At 31.8% G+C, this 25,820-nt stretch overlaps 2 non-coding genes across 2 annotated transcripts; both read right to left on the minus strand.

Annotated features, from left to right (window-relative positions):
- Positions 1-22,897: 22,897 nt before the first annotated feature.
- On the minus strand, positions 22,898-23,016 carry LOC123701113. The gene has a single exon (XR_006752687.1). It is a non-coding gene; the product is annotated as a 5S ribosomal RNA (ribosomal RNA).
- Positions 23,017-23,310: 294 nt separating this feature from the next.
- Positions 23,311-23,382, minus strand: Trnah-gug. The gene has a single exon. It is a non-coding gene; the product is annotated as a tRNA-His (tRNA).
- Positions 23,383-25,820: the final 2,438 nt, after the last annotated feature.

A 25,820-nucleotide genomic window follows, 5' to 3' on the forward strand; every position in this document is an offset into this window, starting at 1 on the left:
TAAACCACTTAACCGATTATAATAAAATTCGCACACCATGTGCAGTTCGATCCAACTTGAGAGATAGGATAGTTTAAATCTCAAAACGTTTTAGAAAAAGCGGGCGAAGCCGCGGGCGGTAAGCTAGTAATTATATATATTATTTATATATATTATTATTATATATTATTTATAGGCAATGAACTACGAAGTGAGTTCATTCTTTAAGTTAATAAACTATTTACATTAGATTACAACAAGATAGACAAATTAAACATTATTAACAAATATCAAATTAAACTTTTTAGATTAATCAAATATAGTAATTAGAAATCACCTAATCGACAACAATCCACAATCTTCTAATTAAAACAGATTACTCTAGAATTTCGCAAAACAGAGAGATTTGCCCAAATTAATCACAGATAGCATCGACAACTTGCCTTTTAACAGATTGTCGATTCTACTTACAATTCCGTAGACTTGATGGTAAATAATTAATTTTACTAATAGCGTAGTTTGTCACGGCCTTTCCGACCTCGCTTTGATATTGTTTTAGTTATGGAAATGTAAGGGATTAGTTGTTATAAGACTCCAGATATTAAAGGTATATAGTTCAGAAGTGTCCTTTTGTGGTTTGGGGCGCTTTTCAGTGATATTATGTTGATTGTTTCTCTTTATTTACATGTGCAAAACGTTATCAATTGGGACGCTTAACATCAGGTAAGATCGAGGTCAAATGCCTGAACAGTCAAGAATAAAAAAATACACCGGAAAAATCAAATAGCATGGTTTATTAAGTTTAATTATCTAGCCACTAGCGTATTAAGAAGACCTCTTCACCCAATTTCAGGACCTAAGACTTAGGGAAGGAAAGAAGAAATCTTACCTTACGTGTTGATTGGTTGCGTTTGAAACTGAATAATTTTAAAATACCTATATAGAAGCGCATAAAAATTTAAAACAATTCATTCAAAGTCTCATAAAATAGATGTTTTGTATCGAATAGTACTTGAATGCAAATGTTCAAACGGAAAACCTTGTAATAACTTGACAATTGGAATCTCAATTTCGCTAAAATCACTTCGATAAATCGTCCAAATAGTTATTGACAAACAAACAGGCTGTTTTGAATTTCTTAGCGATGGATACCCGATGCTCTTAGACACGCTTGGATCCGTATGAACAATACTAACTATAAGAATGATAAGCAAATAAATAACTTCATCTTCGCGTGTGTATTAAAATTTGAACGTTTTAAGATTTGATTAAATTTTTAAATCGGTAATTGGATAACAACTTTTTTTTAAGAAGCACTCAAATTATTTTACTTCTTTCTTAAGAGAAAGAAAGGACAAGGTAAGACATGCGCGTTTTACGTTTAAGAGTTTTTTTTCGTAGTAGTCAACTAGTATTTCATGGAAAAATAACTTTCGTTTTATTTCAAAGTTTGTCAATTTTATTCACAAAGTCGTAAAACGCTTACGTTTATCTCACTATCTCATGATTAATTTTGATAAATTATAAATTAATTTTTGTTCCCCATTCTTCCCAACACTGAATCACACCATCTTAAGCATCATAGACCCGGGTGTCAGGCCATAACAATAAACTGAAGAGCCCTATTTACATATGTATTACCGCTTAAAATGTTTGACAGTTTGAAACGCATTGTTCCACGGGTTCGAAGGGCTTTGTACTTTGAAGTGGTTCTATGATTTAGTGGACCATCTCATCTTGGATAGAGGATACGTTTTGATAGTAAGTTTGTAATAGTTGAATAGTCTGTTGTTAATAATTATAATAAGTACTTAAATGTACATGTATTAGTGTGAGAGCTAAAATTTTGATAAATATTTAATGTAGTTGTGTCCAAGTATGATTCCGTCAAGAGTTTAGTTTAGATAGGTATCTATCAGCATAATCTGTATTATATTATCAATAGATTCAAAAATATAAAAACTTTACGGCGTTGTAAGGGCGATATCTCTCGTAAATATTTTTTCGACGACGCGGTAGAGTAACTGCCTACTGAGCCGACGGTCCCGGGCTCGATCCCCGGTCAGGGCAAATATTTGTGTGATGAACTCAATTATTTGTTCTTGGGTCTGGGTGTTATTATCTATACATGTATTTATTAAATATTATATTTATCGTCACCTAGTACCCACAACACAAGCCTTAATTGAGCTTACTGTGGGACTAGGTCGATTTGTGTAATAATGTCCTATAATATTTATTTATTATTTATTATAAAGCCCTGGAATAAGAGATGCAAGTTTTATATCGGATCTTTTATAAATATTTCATCTTCTCGTTTTAGAACACGTATCAAGTAATGATTGATCAAATCCGCCATTACAAATACATTAAAATATCAAATCTATTATAAATTGTATACAGCCATCAATTTTCTTGCGTCATCGGAAGAGCGCGTGCCACTGATCCATCATACTTGATACATTTATCGTGACCGTTTCAATTCAATTTGTAATCGAATTATATTCTACAATTTCTATTTACACGCGATTCTCATGTAAAATGTCTCTTTCCCTATTCATTTGTTGAATTTATTCCAATTAAATATTTAGGAGAATGTTAAAAGTGTCTCTCAGATTTTTGAAGTGAAAACTTCTTTAGCGGCGTTGGGTATAAAATCTTAAACTCGCGTCAGGACACGTGACCTGATCGAAAAAGCAGACGGATTTTTTTTTAGCCCTTATATTCCATGCGTAAGACGGATACCATTCCAAAATATCAAACATGCTGAACGTTAATATAATCAAGTTTTCACTTCTACCGGCACTCCCGGAGTGCAACCCGTCTTTTTTATAATGTTCAGGTCAGTCTGACAGTGCTATCCCCAAATTAAATGAACTGAAGATAGTAATTGAAAAAGTCCTACAAACAAAAACTCATTAAGCACAAAAATAATAATCTACATAACACCACTATTAAAAAACTATTAAAATCATTCCCCTGTGAAACCAAATGGCTATTTGAATCGTATGAAATCCCGACACGGGTGTACAAGCTCGTTTTGTTTAAAACAAAGGACGAACGCGTTGGAAATTTAATTTTGATACTCGCGACAACACCACAATTGTAAATACAGAACGTGGATGTAGAGAACTAGATATTACCGTTTTATTTGTTGCATTGGAATGTAGACATTGATTTTTATGAAATTACGAATTTTAAACGCCATTCTCTCAAAAAGGAGGAAATATTTGACGTATTAACAAAATTAATGGAATAATAAATGATTTGAAAAAAATTTTGACTGTAAGTAATGCTAGTAAATTTACATTATATAAGCATAAATCATAAATCAGTCTCCTGGCAGGAAAGGGACACACACTGCTTATCATTAGATCAATCAATCATTACGATTAGATCAATAGATCATCAGTATCTGGATTCGTATGAATGTTACGAAAATTGTTATATACCTATCTAATTAAAGCATTGGTAATATAATACTAAGGAAAATGTAAAACAAATTGGTATAAAATTTACTCCAAAATATAATTTTATATTGGCTCTATTATAACAATGAACTACACTTCATTCTTTTGCTGCAATTAAATAAAATATGTCATTATTCATATTAATAATATTATTAACAAAAAACAAAATTTCCTCGTAACCCTTCCAGCGCTGTACCCCACCAGTCGTGTCGGATTTACCCGTCGCAAAGCCGAAGTACGGATCAAGCTAGCTTTGCGAACGCCGTCGCGTAACATTTACACTAATTGCGATACGATACATCGAACGAGGATTTGCCTATCTGACGCTAAGTCCCGGGTTTGAAATTAGCGTTTATTATTCAGTGGTAATTTAGAGCTATTTGGTATGTAAACAGTGATGTCGTGACAGCTGTGCAACGCGGTTGTTGTAGTTAGTTTTAGTGGTTATAAATTAAATTATTTTTACATAATTATTTAATATGATTATGTTCAGCATGATATTTTGATATCTCACATTATTCTCTGCTGTCTTGGTATCTGATATTTTATGGAAACGAATTTATTTCATTTAAATTATAAATTCGTGTGTGGACATAAAGATGTTTATTATGCTGAAGCTATTTAGCAATTTAAACAAAGTTTATGTATGGGTTACGTTACGGTATCAATCGATTCAATATGAAAAATTATTGAACAAACCTAAACCAAAACTTTATCTAAATCTCAATCACTTCAACAATTTTCATCTGTTACAAGAAAAGAAATAACCCGCAATTAATCACGCATAACCTAAAACAATTTCCACCATCGCCCGGTCTATTAGACCGACTCCGTACATCTATCAATGTCGCAACTAATTCTCGGACACGATAAAGTTAAACACGGTGAACGTGACATCGAATGTTTTTCCCGCTGCGAATTATTTGGGATTGGACAAATAGTTCTCGAGTGGACGTGAGAGGGTTAGATAGCTTGCGGTTAATGCGATGAAATGGATTTTTTGTACCATGTTTACTGAGGGTTAAGTACTTTTTGTGATGTGATGTTTAATTTACGATTTTGTGGACATTGTAATAGGTGTATACTTACTTGTACTTTGTGTGTTGTAATTTGTAAACACCGAAACATACTTTTGTTGACTTTTTGTTTACGTCTAAGTAAATATATTTAACAATACGAACGCAAGTTATCAATATTCATTCATCATCATCATTCATTAAAAAGTAAACATATGATCCAATCCATTCCATTTCATTTAGGAATAGCAAATACTTCTCATAATTTCTATTGAAATTAAAAAAGGGTCACAGTAATTCGAACGGTTTAATAATAAACAATAATTCAACTTCAAATGATTTATTCCCAAGTTGAAATGTTCTCAAAAATACATCAATGATTCCCATATTAACACAATATGTATTAGCACATTAAATCCAAGATTCTCACACTTAAATCACTATAAGTACTCAAAATCGCATTTTAAAAGTACCAGCACGCGTGTTAAGCTCTTGTAATCATGCGTGATCAATTGAGTGTTATAGAAACCATTAAACATCGCTAAATACAAGTCAACACGCCCTGTAGTTTATATTTCAATTTGATTTTATAATTCCACACTTTATACTAAAACCACCTCTATTCCAATCTGCCTTAAAGTGTAAAATCCTATAGCTGAAACGGGTATTTTCTTTCGAACGACACGCGTCTTTACAGTTGAGTAGATTTGTGTCGTTTGTCATATTTAAAAGTTAAATTATTGCAGCGTGAGAATAGGGTTGATAGTCGATCTCATAGCGCTTCTTTAATTATACAGGGTGATATTTGCATACGTGGGTTGGTAAGGCGTTTTGTTTGTGCTGTTGTTTACTAAATATTTGTTTTATTTATGTAGTTATGATTTAGTACGATATTGCATGTTATAATCCATGTGACTTCATTTGCGAAAAATTAATTTAGGGAAAGGATTAGAATATTAATAGACACTCTTATTCGTTTGTAATGTAGAATTTTAATTGAAAATCTGATTTTGGAAATTTGGATCTGGATAAAATATGCTTAGAAGTGAAATGAATGAAGTGAAGTGAATGCGTGAAAATAGAATATAAAGACCGTACCTACATTTGTAGATTCTGTAACGTCATAATATATTTGGATAGTTATACATGTAATAGAAAATAGAAATGTGTATACTTACGAATTATTTATATCTACATTCCTCTTACTAGCGTAAATACCATATTATAAACATATCCAATACCCATACCATAAAAATGCCTTTTACACAACACGATTATTTTCTAAATAATATCGTCACTCCCCCAGGGTATCGATTGTAACGGGTCACTGTCCGATGTCAGGATATTGAACTAATATTGCAGTTGAATAATCCAATTAGCGGAATGTCGGTCCTTTGATCTTGTCTTTGAATACAACCCTGATGTTGTAATTGTTTTATGTAATATCGGTGTAAATGTAGTAGAGTAATGTACAGTTATGGGCATAATTAAGAAGCTCTTGTGACTCGAATGATATGAATTATGATTTATGACAATTGTTGTCAAGTGTGTGTGTGTTAATTAGAAGTAAGTAAGCAAGTAGTAGACGTCCTGAAAGGCTGGCATAGTAGTAGTATTAGTAAGTAAGTAGTGTTTGCACTTGGTCAGCGTGGTTGATTATGGCCCTGTAACCTCATAGAGGCCCGTGTTCCGGCAGTAGGAACATAATATTATGATATTAAGTACATATAATGAATAAGTAAGTAGTATCATAAATGGACCGTCTATAAAAATACCTAAATTGGCATTTATGTCACCAAGTTCATGGCGAAATAGTTGATTCTGGAAAATGAATAAAGATTGGTGAATAGCTCTGCACATAATATTTTTTGGTCAAAAAAAAAAACTTCACAGATAACTAACCATTATCTAAATCTCATACAAAATACACAGTTCCATTAAGGTTCCCTACGAAAGCTTTGGACATCATTAATCTTGGTGTATGTAAATTTCGACACAACGGGTCGAAACTGGTCATCCATTATTATGTGTCTCCGGTCATCGCTCATGGAAACTTTGCACTTTTTAAACGTCACGTTAAGATTAAACTTTGTTATCGTTACTCTATTTTATTCAGATACATGGCAAAATTTCCATTATAGTTGAATATTTACTGCAGCTTTTTTGTCAGGGCAATTACTAATGTACACATCACGTTCTAATACCTATGGAGGAAAATGAGTAAAGGCCATCGTGGAATTTTAACGATATTTCTGTTGGAAATTGAACCAAATACTTGCGTATATACATAAGCAGTACTAAAATTATAAAGTTTTTTGAACTATCAAAGGAATAGCCGCATAAAAAAACGTTAAATGTTATAAAATTCAAATATAAAATAGTCTAGGACTTTATTAACAGAATAGAAGTCTCCGCATTATTGAATCATCTCATTCATACGATTGAAAATGCAAGAACACGTAAAGAAATCTCTGAATGGCCATTACTCTCGTAAATCGTCATGATATAAAACGCTTCGTCCGTTCCCTATTCCACAAAACGCTTGTCCATCCTGATGGATGCCCGCACGTTCAAAAACGCTCAAAAGATTCCACGCAAATGACTACAGTTTAAATTTAAACCTTACAACTCTAATCTTAAGGTTTAAAATCGTATACATCACATGAACAGTGAAACAGCAATCTTCGTGGTGAAAAATCAGATAAAGTTGTTAAAAAACGACAGCAATTACTTCAGAGCTATCTATTGGATTTTCGAGATAAAACAAGGATTTTATTTGTAATTCGAAAGCGTCAGATGTCAGGGTAATCCGCCAATTAAAATGGAATTCTATACGTCATTAAAATGCGGAAAAATTTAACAAAAATTTGAGCCTAATTATGGGGTGTTTACCGCAAATGATGTATGGATTACAGAGTTGTTTTGTAAGAATTTGAATAAACTTACCTTAATGTAGGTATTAAATTCAGATTTATGTGAATGATTCTTTATAGGTAGTATTCCTTCGGGACAAACTATCTGAGCAAGTTACGTTTTATGAGCGTAGAGATGTGACTAGCAATAACAATTTTTAAATATATTATACCCATATTGGTATAATATTAACAACAACTTTAGAGTGCGTATAAGTTAATGCAAATACATAATATTTACTATCGAAAAAATCAGTCCTTATATTTTACGAAAAAGCTGTATTTTTTTTATAAAACCGTTATATTAAATGTGTGCGTGTAGGTACTAGTGTACACAGGTAAGAAGTGAAACTTCTTTATGACATTATTTTTCAAAAAATAATTTACTATAATATGAAACTTTACAGAAATACGTCGAATCACGCGTCCATAGAAATAAGAAAAAGATGGTGAAAAATGTCACGCGTATCGAAAAAATGTTACATTAAATTTTTATCCAACCCCGATTAAGAAGTTTCACTTCAATAATTAAAAAATATTCTATAGATATTTTAGTTATTGCTCTATCAAGTTCTTTATACAACTTTCGTATCAAGATTTGCGTCTAATATATTATGTACAAGTCCTTGTACATATACTACACGCATATCAAATAATGTCAAATATTTCACGCTACATATATTCGTATGAATTATGTACGTTAGCACTTTGAGAGCAATTACCAGGTTTCCATTACATAACTCAACGATCATTTCACTGAAGGTGTGGTTGCTAAACATGGATTGAGTTAGGTATAATTTAATTTATTTAAAATTCAATTGTGCAAAAGAGCAGCTTGCTCTATGATATTTTGCAGACTAGATAATACGTAAGAGCGTGTTTACATGTTCAAGATCATGCTTTTGATATTCATTTTATTCATATGTTTGTTCAATGGTATGTTTTACAAATTCACTTTTATTGTCATAATAATTGATTGAATTTAAACAATTGTTTAATATTAAATAACTCAATCTCTGTTTTGTATGAAATAATCAATTGCATATTTTAGCTCAATGATTCACCCTGAACAGAAATTACACAATAAAAATGAAATTGTACTTCGACATTCACAAACTTGTATTTAATGCATGTCTCTATATGAATGAAAAATGAATACCTATATATCCCTAGGTCATGGCGTCACGTATGAACGGCTGGACCGATTTCGACAATTCTTTTTTTATAACATTTCTTGAAGTACGACGATGATTTTTATGAAGAGAAATCGTAAACATGTACCACGGGCCAGCCGGGGTGGACCCCTAGTTTTAAAAGATACAGAAGATAAATTGATAAAGCCCCTTCCACACTAACTTACCCGAATCTCTGTCCACTAACAACGGTCTACTGAATAATAATCAAAATCACATAAAATTTCAATAATGGCCGCGCTAACTGCGCTTACATGCAAATGAAACACAGTTACTTAGTGAAGTAAGTTTTAATTGTACTTGGGGTAAGAATGTATTAGGTTTTCATTGTGAGTTTCATGGGATTTTGAGTGGGGAAAATTCGTGCTATTTTAAAGTTGTGCGTGAACGTTTTTGTTTAAAAATTTGTTTTTTTACAATAACTTGAGGAATAGATTAAAACTATAGAAGAATAATCCATTTTTATTTATTATTAAGTCAATTGTAGTTATCGGTAAATTAATTCAATTTTAAAGTGTATTCTTCTGATAGGGTTTAAAATTATAGTAGTTTATAAACCACTAGTAAACTTTAGAATAGTTATATTATGTTAGGATGTAAATTGTAAACGGTTTATGGTTAAATAATATGATACAATGTAGTCAGATTTTACGGTTCGCGATAGTGGACTTAATCTAAGACAAACCACACGATCATAAAACTGAAATTATGTTCAGTGGCTGGAAACCATTCTGAAATTAACTTACGTACTTTATAAGTATTTTTAAAATATTATTAGTTTCACGAAAAATAACATAGCTAGGTTATTTCCGTTACTACCTATATTCATGTCAATCCTGAGAATTGAAATTTTTCTTAAAATTATAATTCTTATCTTAAAGTATTGTAATTGTCTACGAGACAAGTAAAACCACAGACAAGACCGCTATACAAGAATATTAATTCCACAACAAACGGCGCAATCTCAAAAACAGCATGTCCTATAATTATGGCCGTATTTAATCAAAGCTCTCAGCATACAAAGAGACATTCCTTAAGCTCATTCCAACTGTCATAGCGAAGTAATCCATTCATATATCCATAGCAAATCTGCTTTGCCGTCTGAAACAAAGCGAGCCTTCAGAATTCAGCCTAACTATTGTCCACTTAGCTGGAGGCTACAATAACTTGACCACCTATATCTGACCCCTGTCATTCAATTTATTACCTTCAGTAGTGTTACGTTCGCTCCGTAAAGTCCGGACCGGCTCATACCAGATTAGACTGGTTATATCCGCTCCGTACCAGATGTAAGGGGAATGTACCGGTTATATTATAGGGAATAGGAACAGAATGTGGTTTCCGTGGATGAGACATTTGATACGTTTCTGTATGGATGCTTGCTAATTGAAGTTATAATGCGGGTAACGCAGAGATTTTATGTGCCTATAGGTATTTAACATAGATATGTGTGTATGATAGTATGCAGAATATTGATACGGTTCAATACATTTGACGATTACTAAGTCGATATAAGCAAATATATTTGGTTATTTATACAAACAGTAGCTTGTAGCAACTCTTGTTCATCTGTGCAACTCTTAATCAAGAGAATTATAACTGTTTACTTTGTATAAAGTTAAATTATATTTTTATCTGCTTTTGTATTTAATGATTTACATTAACTTACAATTTCCGTAGAGTGTAATAAATTTACTACAATACTGTACCTAAATATTTGTAACAGTCTAATCATGTATTTGTTCCAAATCCCGTTTCCACGCAACGCGTTGTCACCGTAGAGCCTTCAGGCATAGGCTTAGCTCTCATTAGATATTAGTTAGGTGGAACAAATCTAGACAGGACAATACTGCAATAGGTAGAGACATTTAATTAACGTCACGCCCGGGGTTACATTCTGTGTATCGATTTGTGGTAATGTGGGTAAAATAGGGATGGTAAATATTGGAGATTTTGTATTGTGATAGGTTTTATTGTAATTTATGAGAAAAGTGCCATAAATTGACCAACTTACTGTTTATGCTTCATATTATTTGAACTACAGTTTCGACTATAATAATCATGGAACGGTGACTAGAAGTGAAATTACTGGGTGATATAAAAACACGGTCTAAGTTCAATTGTTTTAATAAAAGAAAGGGGTAAGAATATCCCTATGTATATTATTCTATTTCGAACTTGTTAACAGTAAAATTATGTACGATAATTAATAGAAATCACATATTTGACAATCGTACAGATCTCAAAATATATGAGGCATAAGTATGCAAATTATACTTCTCAAGGGTCACATGTAAATAAACTCAAATACGAACTTCCATACATCAAGAAGTGTCAATAAGTGTATAAAACTACTGTTCTTGCCCACAAACTGTACAATCCCGTAATCCTACCTAAATCACTATAGCCCATGTATCTTGCGATGACACTTTTATGACCGTTCCCCGATGCTTGACGGTGTGAACACATAAAATATTAATACACAATTTGTCCGAGTGGCCGTCTGTTAATCTACTTTTATAGCGGGATTAATTATGAGTAATTTTGCGCTTGGGGATTTCTTCTTAGGTTTAGGAAGAAGGTTTGAATTAATATTAGAAAGGTACTAGAAATACTTTTATTATAACTCGCGAGTATTTTAAAGAAGGAATCTTTATGCTATTTAGAATACGAAAATATTCGTTTGAAACTGTTAATAATTGTTTTACGTTAATAGGGCGGGCGGGCGTTACTTATATACATGCAATTTTAAATGCATTCGTAGCTCACTGGGGCAATTTATTAGTAACTTTACTACCTAGTTGAAATATCTCTTCTATAGGATTTCCAGGACCAGTTACGATACCTTGGATAACAGAGATATTATTAATCACTGATATCCAAAATTAACACTGATCAACAATCAAATCACTGATTAACAATATTTTTTTAAGTAAAGTAATATATAGGAGAGGGATCAGGGAATATAGGTTAACTAACAATACATACAATTAAAAGTTATTTTGCACTCTTCGCAATTAAATCTTACATAATTTCATCTAACACCACATAATATTACTAGTTATCCATTATGCACAATACTATACATCATATGTCATACGCTCATTAATAACAAAATGTCCTAAACACAAGTAAAACATACATATCTCTATTGATCTCATTAGTGATAACGTGACTCATTACCGCGGCAAGTATGTACTAATTCATGCTATGTGCAGTGTGATTGTATTCGATACATTATTGAATAGATGGGTTATGTAGGCTTGTAAGCTTGTATTTGGGATAAGTGAAATCACATTAAAATTTTCAGTAGAATGTGACGTTGTAGATGTTATTAAAATACACATTTTTCTAGTAGGTTCGTATTTTAAAGAGTTCCTTCGCGTATTATGATAGAAATGATAAATATTATATATATAATATATTTACGATGAAATCGATATTTTGGTTTTATGGCATTCAAATTCTGTAAAAATATAAATATTTATAGAATAAAAAATCAATCACGAGTCGGGATTCGAACCCGCGTCCTTCGCAATTCCGGAGCAAACAATGCCTGACCAACTCCACTCGTGGTCCCGCCAGAAATTCAATATTCTCGTATTTAAATTATGTTGGATATGGAATGCAGCTGTGAGTTCTCAGAAATCGATTTTTATCACCAGAATGTATATTATATTAATTATGAATCTTCTTACAATTGTGAAGGTTAATTTTTTAAGATTATATCTCAACTAGCTGTGCTCCGCGGTTTTACCCGCAGTGCTCCGCTCCTGTTGGTCTTAGCGAGATGATATATAACCTATAAGCCTTCCTCGATAAATGGGCTATTGGGATAATGGGCTAACAAAACGAAACGAAAGAATTTTTCAAATCGAAGCAGTAGTTCCCGAGATTAGCTCTTTCAAACAAACAAACAAAAAACTCTTCAGCTTTATAATATTAGTATAGAATATAGATAATAACGCTCTATCCATTGATGGCCTCAATAATCCTAAGCTTTTGTATTAAAATGAGATTCAATCAAACACACGTGTAAACAGCAAACACCACTAATGAAATAGATTAGTTTCACCGATCGCATAGCAATTTGACGCGAATGCCGGCGGTGCAATTAGCATTGACATCGCATCGGTGACACAAGTAAAATTGTAACGCTTTTGTTCTCTTTGTTAATAATTAAACCTACTCATAGAAAACTTTATAGTGCGAATTCGCGTGAAATTAGCTTACTTTTAACTAAAATCGCAGTTTATAAATCTTCTAATGTGTTTAAAATTTCAATGAACAATTCAAACATTCCTACTTACCTACTTATTAATATACTCTTTATAATATTCGTATGTAGATGATCAGTTATCCTAAATATGCACGTAGGTTAAAAAAATGGTTATATCACATCCTAAATAAAGTCAAAAATACAAGAGCTAACGAGAACGTGTTCCTAACACAAATAATAATATCTTCGTTTATTACTTGCTACCTACAAAACATTTACACATATTTACTTGGACTATAAATTCAAAAATTTATAGATGAATTAATAGCATGCTAATCGTTTTATCAAATATGACAAGTGCTATCAAAACACTGATTGAACAATTTACATATTTGAAACTAGTGGTCCGACCCGGCTTCGCCCGTGGTACATATTTCGGAATAAAAGGTAGCCTATGTCCTTTCCCGGGTTTCAAAATATCTCCATACCAAATTTCATGCAAATTGGTTCAGTAGTTTAGGCGTGATTGAGTAACAGACAGACAGACAGACAGAGTTACTTTCGCATTTATAATATTAGTATGGATGATACTGGATTTGATGCGATGATTTAGATGTTAATTTTTTGTTATTTAGAACAATCCCATACTATTTTATATCAGGTTATTCATATAGTTTTTGCATATGAATAATTATATTATCTAATAATACATAATATTGTAGCAATTCGCATCTCTACGTGACAAAGTGTACTTAACGTTAAAACAATGATAAAATTATTATAAATTAGGTTAATCTTAATCTTTCGCTATACAACAAATAAATATAATTCCATTATGTTGAATAATTAATTAAAGTAAAATATTAAAAAAAAAATCTTCATGCTTAACATGTAATCGACTTTATACATTTTCATATTTCTAATTCCAATAAAATAAAAACTCTTATTCATTCTAAAGTGTATTGAAACGATTTAAAGATTCAAAAATGCCACATCAGGGAGTCGTAGATCTCTAGCAAAACGAGTGGTGTGCGATGTTTGCAGCAAATTTACAATGCTTTTAGTCACGGTACACTTGTTCAAGTCACACGTAAGTAGATAGAAGATAATATTTTGTAGATACGGTGTATAACATTTTGTAGATATTAAGTATGTATGAATAAGTCTGGTTAACTTATATAAATATATCTATTCTAATATTATAAAGCTGTAGAGTTTGTTTGTTTGAACGCGCTAATCTCCGAAACTTCTGGTCCGATTTGAAAAATTCTTCCGGTGTTAGATAGCCCATTTATCGAGTCACACCCGGTTTAATTTCTTCCCGGCATTGTATGGAAATCAGATGAAAAGGTTAAAATGAATAGTATTGTTAGGCATGTAGAAAGATAAATAGAAAAAGATTTGTGTTTTATCATAGATTGTTGTAAATATGAAACCAATAATTGTAGAGCTAGATTTTGTAAGATAAACAATTTTTATAATTCAAACATACCAACTTCGTAAAGAAAACGTGTATAATAATAAATAAATAAATAAATAAATAAATATATTATAGGACATTATTACACAAATCGACCTAGTCCCACAGTAAGCTCAATTAAGGCTTGTGTTGTGGGTACTAGGCGACGATAAATATAATATTTAATAAATACATATATAGATAATAACACCCAGACCCAAGAACAAATAATTGAGTTCATCACACAAATATTTGCCCTGACCGGGGATCGAACCCGGAACCGTCGGCTCAGTAGGCAGTTACTTTACCACTGCGCCAACCGCGTCGTCATTATCGCATATATAGTCGCATCATATATATAATAAATAGATATAGTAATTTTATACTTTACTTTATTTTAAACTGAAGAATTATTTAAGTAAGTAGTTCCAATAAAATACCGTTTATTCGTAACACATTAACTGCCATATCCAAAAAGCGTATTGAACGTAAGGAAAGGGGAAGTCTTAGATTTTCTTCTGCCATTAACATGTATATTGTCCTTAATTTATGGGACAAACCTATTTGATAGCTTGGAGAGCGTTTATTTGACATATGTTCAGAAATATCTCGTAACACTTAATATCAATAAAGTGCGTTAAATTGTTTGCTAAATTTAGGGACAGTCGTTCATACTTTCAATGTAACTTTAAAGGGCGGTTTTATCAACGTAACTACTATGTAAATAATAGTCATTTCGTATCATTCATTTTTTTTTGAATATGTACTTCAATAGGTATGACATTTTTTTTGTTTCATTTGCTTACAAGTATAAAACTGAGATATGAACTGATATAGAACAAAGATAATAAAATAGGTTGAATATTTGAAATTGATTAATACCTACATAGTATAATCCAGACTGTTACTGATTTCAGGATTAAACATGCGTGTATCTTACGTACTACTATATATTTCGTCATCGTTTCTTTATATTCAGGAGCATTATTATCGCATGACTAACCACGAATAAGTAATTTAGCGTATTGAAAAAAATCACAAGAATTTTCCAAATATTTTGAAATAGCATAAGGGACAAACAGGAAAAAGCTCGCGGCATCGCATTACCATCGCCAGCGAACCGTGCCGCACCCCCAAGCGCCCGCATGTAAATGGTATCGCGAATTTATTGTTATAACTCCAAGCTAAGTGATATCCAAGATTTCCTACCGAATATGCTTCAAGCGTTTTCCTTATAAAACTTCACCAGTGTCAAAGACCCGTGATAAACGATAAACCCCTACGAATCACGAAAGAAAGCAAGTGTCGAGAGCTCAAGTTAAAATGGCCGTTATTATTACTTCTCAGACGTATTTTCCTCTGATTGCTTTTCATTTGGAAATTGAAGGTAATGTATTACTAAATGAAAACTGATTGCATATGAAAGGAAATGAGCTGTGCTGGAGTTGATTTGGACTCTAGCTTTGTTAGTTTTAAGTAGGGAACTCAACAATTGAACTTGGTGCGAAAGAATATATTTATAGTAAGAGAGACGGCGGATAATTTATAAACATGTAAGATATTTAACAATTTGGTGGATGGAATAATCATGAAAAACGTCAATTACTTAAAATCGTACTCCACTTATAAAAGAGCTTTTACAGATCGTACTGAGTTTGATACAATTAAAACAGTTATTAATTTGTAGCACTGATACATTAAATGTTGTTTAACAATTAAAATTCGAGCCAGGAAAAAACGGAAAACGCTACGATCATAATACTCTATGGAAAAATAAAACAACTTACTTTTAGTTACTATTTCAGTAGTTACCTCTCGGACTATAAAATAAATTGACAAAATGCAATGCAAGACTGGCGCATAAGAAACAAAGGCTAATGATGATTTATGAAAGGCTCTGGCTGTTTCATATTGTTTTCTTATGATGAAGTGGCTTGAAAATGCATTATTCTTTAAACAATGAAGACAAATAATAAAATATCATATTTCCTTGGAGACTTAGGTATTCGCTTAGAATGGAAACTGAGTTTATTTTTCATAATATCTTGTAAAAAAAGTAAGTAAACAATGTTAGCTTAATGAAGGCTTAATGTTTAAAAGAGAAAGTGTATTGAATTTTGTCTCAAAACTCTTATCACCTTTTGCTTATTCACAGACGTTTTTTGCTTATGGAGAGGAAATTCACCGTAAATACTCAGACTCGATTAGCTAAGAAATAATTATGTTCTGGTTGTAGGAATCACTGAATGAAGATCAACAATATAAAATAATGTGATAACAACGCGAGCGTAAGCTAGAGCAAAACACAATAGAACACAATCAGTCCACAGTCGAAGTAATTTAATTTACACCCCTAATATAAAACATCTTCTCGATGACTTATCACTCGCACAAAACTCGAACGCGAATGAATATAAATGATATGAACATCCGAACCGCAGCCGGAAATGACCAAGGATTTGTCACTGTCAAATTTGAATACAGCGGATGGGAGAAAAACGAACGTCATCTGTTCTTGTGGTGCAGATTTGTTGTGAATTGTGTTGAATACGAGAAATGAGGGTAGATGTAATTGGGACTAGATATAAGGCGTGATTAGAAGTATTCAGCTCAAGATGGGGTTCACAGAAATAGATAATGAGGTTCTACTTGGAAAATTAATTATGTACAATTATGGATATAAATGAAATCGTAGCTATATTGTATTAATAATTATAACTACGTTTTAAAACTTTTAAATAGAGACGAATTTTCTTTATAATAATACAATTTATAAGTGCTTAATTTCAGTGTTAAATTTAAAGCAATAATGCAGAATGGCATTTTGCAAAAAAAAAACTTTGTGTTGTTGGTTTATTTTACCAACACAGCTGACAAATCCTAAATTTACATAAACAAATATATCTTATCACGGCAAACAATACATTACCCGACTTTCCTTTATTTCAATACATTACCAAAAACACTATTTCATATCGATTTGAATTATTGCACGTCTGAATAATTCGTACGATGTTAAAACACATCTATTATTTAGCGAGCGAAGGCTTAGCGATAGATTTATGGTTTCCGTTCGTAGACATGTCGAATTCGAGTTTTTGAGTCGTTTTCGAATTCACGTGGTTAAGGCACCTGTGCTACTTTTTCGTGTTTTTTATGATTTATTTTTCTATGCTGTGCAACAATCGTAAAAAATTTAAAGCAATTAATTAATGTAAGTGTGCAATAAGCGTGTGAGCTTTATATAGAGTAAGCTTCAAGTAAGTAATAATAGTTTTAGCTTAAGATTCAGAAAACCGATTCGGAAACCCATTATAATTCTAAACCTTTTGTTTAACTTAATGTTTTCTAGTCGTCGTCATAATTTTAGGATTTAGGATTGTTTGTAACTTTGTTAAATTGGGAGACAATAATTCAATAATAACATTGAGTGTTGGAAATTCTTTCACTAATAAAATGTTAAATTATTCCTAATGGACATATAATATTAATTCTTATACCAGTCAATCCGGTTCTACAAAATATAATGAACCCGCGCTCAGCTTGATCACCTATCTGGGCGCTATCTCTGTCCTATTTCGCGGTATAATTAATCAACTATACATTATAAACAGAATAATCCACGGACACTACCGTATCACGTACACGCATTAATCATGCGTCGGATTTTATGTAAATTCGCTTAAGTGCTGCTGATAAATGGATGGTCAAGTTACGATGCGGGTTGAGCGCGAAAAGTTTGATCTTGGCGAATTTTTGGATAAAAGAATATTATGTATAATCTGATAAAGCAAAGTCTGCATATTGAAGCAAAATATGTCTCATATCTGAATGCAAATATTGTAAAATGATATTGTAATAATATACGTGTATTATTATAATTATAATTAATTAAGTTTTCCACAACTAAACATATAATAATTACTTATTATCTTGAATACTTTTGTCACAAGCAAGTTAATAGAGTGGTTTTAAAACAGCCACATAAATTATTTATTTAAGGATATCTAGAAGAAAACATGCCATGGACTAAAATTAAATATCATAATATCCAAACAAACACCTACAAATCTATTATTATCGGACTAACATAACGCACCTGACAAAAATTGGCCAAGTCCAAACTTTACCAAGTCCCATACGCAATGTCCACTTGATTTCATTTTTCACTCTTAAAGTGTTTTGTTTCGCTGACAGGGGTCCGTGGTATTGAAAGAGAGTTTGTTTTTGTGCTGGACCCTCTTCAATGGATGCTGGATCCCGTTTTGTTACATCATTAACTTGAATTATAAGGATTTACATGGGCATTAGTGTATTAGACAGGCTAACAGAATGCAAAACGAATGCTGTGTATTCGACATTTTTCTGTACTTACTATATTATATATAGGTACGTGTATATTTTTTCTCAATAAATTGAGTAGTACGAAATTTGTTCGCTCGTTGATAAGTTTTTTATTCTGAATCAATTCTGTATCTCAATTCTCAACACAAAACGTAAATAACTTCATCTTATAATATTCTCTACGTTAATCTTGATAATTCGATCTTATTTTTGATTATTAAAAAGTAAGTTTAAAGCATTGAGATATACATATGGAGACGACACCGCCTACATCACTTATGTTCTTAAAAAGTAAGATTGAGTTATTAAAAAGTAAGATTAAAGCATTGAGATATACATATGGAGACGACACCGCCTACATCACTTATGTTCCGCTCAACATACGCCATATGGCGTAATTGCACGCTCTTTTTCATTTTTGTTTTAAAGTGAAACGCATCAAATATGCCTTCGTGTGTGTTACGATATTGCACAAATAATACGTAAAAGTGCAAAGGAATAACTTTTATCGGTAAGTACCTAACTAGATAATAGTTTTTAAAACTTAATTAGAGCAAAAAAATGGCGCACAGATTTTGTTCGTGGTGTCTCCTCCATATGTAGTAATATTATCTCAATGTTTAAAACTTTAAAAGTTGATATTGCTTATAAATTATATGGACATTGGACATAAAAGCCAATTACTTTCTTCCAGGCGATCTCCGATATAAAAAAAACTACATCGTGCAGTTTCTTCTTTCCTCCATATAAAGTTAAACTCCTAGATAAACTCAGGCTACAGATAATAATCAAAACAGCGTAACACAGAATATATCTGTACAATTAGTGCAAGTTATTCCAAAGCGTCATAACTCCCTTGAATTAATGAAGGTAACTTGGTAAATGTTCGTCTATTTTGCTGACCAGTACTAATGTGGCTAGTGCAGAATCTAATGGGTGTATTTGTCTTGTCTCAATCGTGATTTTGTAGGAATTATTATATGAGATGAATGAGATGTAAGTGTTAAAGAGACTACAAGTTTCTTCAAAATATTATGTTAAGTGACTATTAAAAGCTTTATGTAAACGTGATACCTAAGTATAAAATAACGTTTATTATTTATTTTCATATTTTTATGAATCTGAAATGTATCGAGCAATCTCTATCTTTATTAAATAAATAAATAAATATTTCAGGACAATTTTCACACACGGCACAATCTGATACCATACGAAGCTTTCGCTTGTGTTATGGAAACCTGATGGCTGATAAACATAATATATGTATATATAATTTTTAAATAGATACTTATATAGATAATTAACACCCAGACACAGAGCAAACATTGTTGTTCATCACACAAATATTTGCCCCGGATGGGAATCGAATCCACGACCTCTGGCTTGGAAGGCTGGGCCACTACCGACCAAGCCAACCGGTCAGTCGAGTATTATTTCGGTATCATAAGCGAAAGCTGTATTATTTAATTACTTTATCAGACAGAATAACTAATACTAGATCGCTTTGTTTTAAATTAAAGAGTAAGTTTTGCCTACATCTTCCACCTAAACCTATTGCGAAAAGAGATATGTAACGACATTCACAAATATTTTTACATAAAAAGTAACAAACTAATTAATCATATCCATTGATTAAAGTAATAAACTACGAAACCTTTCTAATTTACTATTCCACCCCTCCCCTAAATATTATGACATATTTTAATTACGTACCGCGAACGCCATTTTAATTTTAAAAGTAATCCGCTTTTAACGCCGCGAATAGCGCAGTCGAATTATAGAATAGTGATGTGCTGAAATTTTATTTCCATCTACGTTATAAGTGAGATATGAATAAAGAAACTATACTTTGATAGAACTAGGTTTTAATATATTTTGCTAATAAGTAGAGTAGGAGCATAAAAATTTGTTCCACATTGTTTAAAAAATTTGATTAGACGTAAATATATATTTGGTTTTTCATAATCAAAATCATCCACTTATTTTATCGATATTCATAGTATTAATAACACGTACTAAATCGCTTTAGAAGTAAATTGAGAAGCGAGAAAGCGAATAAGTAGAGCTCAAATTTAATAATAAACAAAAATCGCACCTCAACTCTATCGATATTGATAATTTGAGCACATCACTAGCAACCGCGTTGACAACCACAATTAAAGCTGACTAATCTCGCGACAGGTTTCTTATTAACACCATTTGTTATAAGGATTACGTAAGTTATCAGCGCATCTCTATTTGTACCCTCGCCTTTATAATCTGTGTTAAGCCTAGTAAGGATTAACATGTAAAAGAAATTTTTGGGTTGTTAAATAAAATAATGAAATGGGTAAGTCTAGATAAATATGTTCAAAGACAAAATATTATTCCAAAGAGATGCGGTATTAGACAACCTTATTGAATTTGCTCTACTCATGAAAATATAATTTACGTTGGACGTAACAAAATCAAAGAAGTTATTAAACAGTCAAAATAACATTGTTTTAATTTGATATATTTTTATAATATCCAGGTTTAATCTTAACAGTATTATAATTTGACGAATGAATTGTTTGTTGCAGATAAGCAAATGCGCCAAAAGCATAGGTTCAACCAAAAATTGTACCCCATTTGATTTAGATTATATTTCCACATTATTGGACACACAAAAATTAAAAACACATAATATCGATCCACTCAACAGATAACATGAAATAAGCAAAGGCGACCTCGTAATTCCAATAAAATATGTGCTCGATTAATCACTTGTAAAGAAACTAGTTACCTTGATTATTAACTTCTGCACAGTATCTCATAACACAAAGGATTAATATTTTCAACCCTAAGTACTTAGATATACCATTGAATATGCAATTAACATACTGATGACAGGAACGTCCTAACAATGGTTTATAAATTGACATCATTTATATCTGCTTTACAGGCTTTTGTTGGTCTCCAATGTTTGCATGTTAATGGGGAATGAGATATTCATATAAGTACTTGGTATCATCTATCTTTGATAAACAAGAATTTAGTATGGTTTACAACTGTAGGTATATTTAAATTTTAAGATGTAGGTACATTCAACATTCATTATGTTTAGAGGTCATTTTATTCTTTATTTATATTTAAAAAAAATGTGTATCAGGGACAGGATTAGGTATAGAATCAACACAATATGTTGATCTCATTAAATGAATCGTTTCATTTAAAACAATTAAAAGTAAGTAGGTAATATAATATTGTCTATCAAAATAAAATAATGTTAAAACAACGCATAATCGACGTTTAGGAATACCAAAGTCTAATCTCGAAATATTAAATGCTTATTTTACTTTAAAATATATTTATTTACGAAAACATAAGCGTATATAATTTATATTCAAAATTATTCGAAACAAAGGAAGCGAAATAAATAAAAGCAAAATTTAATCTCCTACACTAAACAGAGCCGAAGGCAATACATTTACATATATTGCAAGATGGTTTCATTAACTCAATCACACCCGTATCTCTAAGTTGACCCCTGTTAATGGAGCTGATATTAAGATAGAGCTAATCCTAACATAACTTAGGATCAAGGCAGTTACAACCCACTGACCATTGTCCTGTTTAAATTAAGGGAACGCTTCGAACGAATTGAATTTCGCACCCTGCGGTGAAAATCCGACGCGATAAATTTGCTTCGTTGCGTAAGTATTGCTCGTTGTTTATTGTGAGGCGCAAAATTTTACGAAGCAAAGCCGCAATGTAAAAGCCAATTCAAGTATTGCTGTGTACCAAAATGTTGTTTCATATATTCGTAGAGACGCTATAATGATTGTGCATAAATTTCGCAAATTTCATAATGCGCTCGTAATAAGATTTGAACAACCTTAAGTCCACGAGATAGAGTTTAAAATTCTGCAAATTAGATGGGATTGTAACCCTATTTAATTGTTTTATGTCATCGTAAGATTTTATGTTCGTCTCTCTTTATGCAAACCGCTCCTTGGGGTGATGTTTTTGGTTTTTGGGCACTATTGAAACTTGGACAGTAATTTCGTTATTTCCCTAATAATACATTAAGGATATTAAGCGTTAGGATTTACGTCCGTTCCGTTTTAATGATCTAGCTGTTAAATTATTGTTGTTACAGTTTGTGTGTCCTGTAACCTGTTTATCGGTAACAATGACCAGGATAATAAATAAAACAATAGTGTTTACAAAAATATTTATTGTGTAATAGTAAACATTATAATATAACTAAAACAAATAAAAATAATACAGTTAAATTTATTCAGCGTTAAAATAAAATCAGAACAAATGGTAAAAAAAGCAGAAAGCCAACATCACGCGGTGTTCCCAGGCGGTCACCCATCCAAGTACTGACCGCGCCCGACGTTGCTTAACTTCGGTGATCGGACGAGAACCGGTGTATTCAACGTGGTATGGACGTTGGCGATGTCGCATCTGAAATAATATTACATAATGTAGTTATAATATAAAGTAGTAACCTGTGGACGTCAAAATAATAAAACTATAAATAAATTCTTATTAAACTTAAGACTAGTTATAATAAATCTAAATAAAAACTACATTTAATAAAAAAGGATTTATACATTCCAATTGATAGAAAATAAATGAAGAGCAAAAGATAAAAATATATTTTAAAGTTTAAACCAATATTATGTATTATTCAATAACAAAAAAGAAAACGCAAAAGTATATCTCCGCCGTAACAGTGTATATGACACTGCCGTGACCAGGATTCGAACCTGGGTTACTACGGCCACAACGTAGGGTCCTAACCACTAGACGATCACGGCTATCGGAGCGTTGAGTGCGCGAATGAAATTATAGTATATATTCTAATGATAACATAATATTTATAATGTTACATCTAGACAGAAATTTTTTTATAATATTTAATACTAGCTGCTCGCCCCGGTTCCGCGCGGATTGTTATTTTTTAAGGTTAGTTTTTTTTTTTAATTATCCTACTTTCAAGCAGAGACAAGCGGAGACAAATTATAGATGATCCACAAATCCATTCAATTTGTTCGTAGTTTTTATTATTCTTATTGAGAGACTCAAATATTATCAATAGCATAAAAGTAAACGACTGAAGTTTTTAAATATTAATTAATTTACTTCATCATTTACTTGAAAGGAATATTCACTTTAATACATAAATTGCTAACAATGACAAAATTGTAAAAAAAAAAAAAAACAAATTGACAATACATTTACCGTTTATTTCCATTCAATCTTAAATACAAACAGAATTTTGGCGGCAAATTATTTGACACGCGACAGCACGTGCGTGCCACGAAGTGAAATTATCTTTTGGGTAATTCTATTTTCTCTACGAAATAGAATAAATAGTTTGTAATGCTGTGGCTTAATTTGGGGATTACATTATTAACACAATGTTATTTATTTTGTTGTGTGTTGTTTTTACTTTCATAGTCTCGCACACTTTTAATAACTAGGACCTAGCATTTTTTCATCGTATGAATTAATGATAGCGCAATAAAGTTTAGATAAACTTAAAAAATATCCGCTACTATAGTTATATGTACTTTCTAAAACATGTTTACCTAAATTGAAAAGTATCAAAGAAATGAAAATAAATGAATTAATAACATTGATTATTAATTACATAAGATTCTTCTCGTAAACATTAAATAACTGAAAAGTACCTAATTGAAATTGTTTTCCCTATAATTATTGTCTTGAAAACCAATGTGATAAAAACGCAGGATAAATTAAAATCTTATATTTATTTACCTTTTAAGGCCTAACCACAGACTAATAATATTATACTACGTATACAAGCCTAACCGATCGCGTGCGTACGGGGTAAATTGTACCCCAATTTATTTAAAGTTCGTTCATTAACAAAGAGTGTTCCCTTGTTAGGGACAATTTTATTTAGTGGGTAATTGACGATTTGATTATTACCAGTGAAATAAACATGAGGTTTGGTTGACATCAGTTGTCTGTAATTATGTAATTTTGATTATTATGATGCTTTCAAATAATTCTTATTTTTGTTACGGGTTAAAGGTATCGTCCAATTACGGACCGATCTACGCAACCAAATAAATTATCATTTCATTTCATTTCAACCATTATATTGGATAAAACGATGTTTTGATGAACTTAATACGTCAATCAACATAATACAAAAAATGAAATTGTTAAAACAAAATATGCAAAAGGCCAACATCACGCGGTGTTCCCAGGCGGTCACCCATATGAATTCTACACATACCCGTGGCCCTGTCGCTGATGTGGCTTGACGGAACACAGTGGGGTTTTGGTCGGTAGGAATCCGACATAACCCACGGCCTCTTCCCCGGAGGCCGTGGGTATCTATGCAAGATTTCCCCACTAAAAAAAAAAAAAAAAAAAAAAAAAGGCGGTCACCCATCCAAGTACTGACCGCGCCCGACGTTGCTTAACTTCGGTGATCGGACGAGAACCGGTGTATTCAACGTGGTATGGACGTTGGCGAATGCAGTACGATAATGTTGGGAGATAATGAGTAAAAAATATAAATAGATTTCATGAGGAAAAATAAGTACTTACTTAACTATTAACAATACTTTATGGAAACCCGTGTTGGCCCTCGGTAAATTTACATAATGTAATAATAGGACATATAGAAAAAAGAATAAAAAATATACAGTAATAACATTATAAGGTTTATATTTATCCTTCTTATTGCTTTCATTATTATTTTCGTGTTTAAAATTTATAATATTTAAATATTCAATACAATAAAAATAATAAAAAAATAAAAATAAAATAAATCTTTATTTCACCTTTAAGATATACAATATTGATTATGAGGCTCTGGCTCTCTTGCTAGGCATAGCCTGTGTTAAGAAAGCAGCCAAATAATAATGAAGCCGACAATTTGCTTTTCAGATAGCATATTCTTTTATCCTATATCACCACTATCTAAGTAATGGACTGAAATGACGCCACACCAAACTACCGCTATAAATAATACAAGAAAATTTATCGAAACCTATTGCTGTTTTATACCTATCACAGCGGGATGGTTATGGGCCAAAGTTGGGAAGTCAAAGCATAATTTACAAAAATAAACACACCTTCCACTGTCACATTTTGAACCATATCTTATACGGTAAAGATGCCAAAATTGAATAAAATATCGTATAACTAGCGCAAGTTACGCTGGCTCCAATATAATGTGAGCCATTTATAACGTATTGTGTTTTGATTGCGCACG

Source organism: Colias croceus, chromosome 20 (assembly GCF_905220415.1).
Source record: "Colias croceus chromosome 20, ilColCroc2.1".
Classification (NCBI taxonomy): domain Eukaryota; kingdom Metazoa; phylum Arthropoda; class Insecta; order Lepidoptera; family Pieridae; genus Colias; species Colias croceus.